We start from the raw sequence: 1144 nt of genomic DNA, 5'->3' as shown, positions 1-1144 counted from the left end.
TTCTTCTTCTTCTTCTTCTTCCTCTCTCCCTCCCTCTCTCTCTCTCTCTCTCTCTCTCTCTCTCTCTCTCTCTTTCCTTTCCTCCCCTCCCTTCTGCCTTCTTCTCCCTCTCCCCCTCCCTCCCATCTCTCACCACCAAACTCAGCAAGTCCCTTCCTTTCTGTTTTATTTTTAGGACCTCAGTTTTCATTTAAGCAACTGTACCCCGTACTGTTCTCTTAATTTTAAAAATTGTGATAGATGCACCTTACAAAATTGCAAAATTCAAACCTTCACATGTTCTTAACATTTTAATCTTTAAAACTTAAAAGGACTACAGTTTAAAATTTAAGTCTGCAGTTCAGTAGCACTGGGGGCCTTGATAATGTATCGGTTTGCTCTAAAGCTCATTCCCTCTTACCCAGTGGAAGCCCTGTGCCCACTAGACAGTAAACTTCTCTCTGCACGCCACTCTTCCTGTGCTTATGATGACACTAGCTTACTTTGCTTAAGGGGACTCAGATGACAGTTGTCATTTTGTGGCCAAATTGTTTCTCTTATCTCAAACCCTCAGCACTCATTCACAAAGTGACCTCCTGGAGACTGTCCTTCCCACCCTCCACCAACTAGTCCCAATAATGAGCCCCTTATAACACTCTATAAAACCCTTCTGCTTTATAGAAGCCAGGAAAAGAAAAGTCCTTCCATACAACACACATATAAGAGTGACGGTGAAATTGGGAGAAACTTTGGAGGATGTCTGAAGGTGGTCTTTCTAACAAGACTTAGGCATTCTCAGAGAAGCAAGACAAAATTCAGCCCCATAACACATTACAGAGTATAATTTTTTCTTTTAGAAGTAAAATTGCTTCAAATATTTTTTAAATTTTTTTCAGAAAAGCAGATCTCCTCCAATGACTACAGTGATAGAAAATACCAGACCAAGGAGCTGTACCCCAAATCTCCCCTGCTCTCTATCACTCAGCCTCACCCACACAACTCACCACTTTGGTCTGGGGTGGGTGTCTGTTCTCTTAGTGTGTAGTTCTTACTAGCTCTGGACTCCATAGCTGGGCCAGAAACCTGGTATCTTAAGGTAACATTCACTTTTGTTGGTGAACAAGTTTGAGACCACTATTGCAGCACCTACAGATCCCAGAATTTT

Source organism: Grammomys surdaster, unplaced genomic scaffold (assembly GCF_004785775.1).
Source record: "Grammomys surdaster isolate TR1022 unplaced genomic scaffold, NIH_TR_1.0 340, whole genome shotgun sequence".
Taxonomy (NCBI): Eukaryota; Metazoa; Chordata; class Mammalia; order Rodentia; family Muridae; genus Grammomys; species Grammomys surdaster.
Note: the sequence above shows the minus strand (reverse complement) of the source record.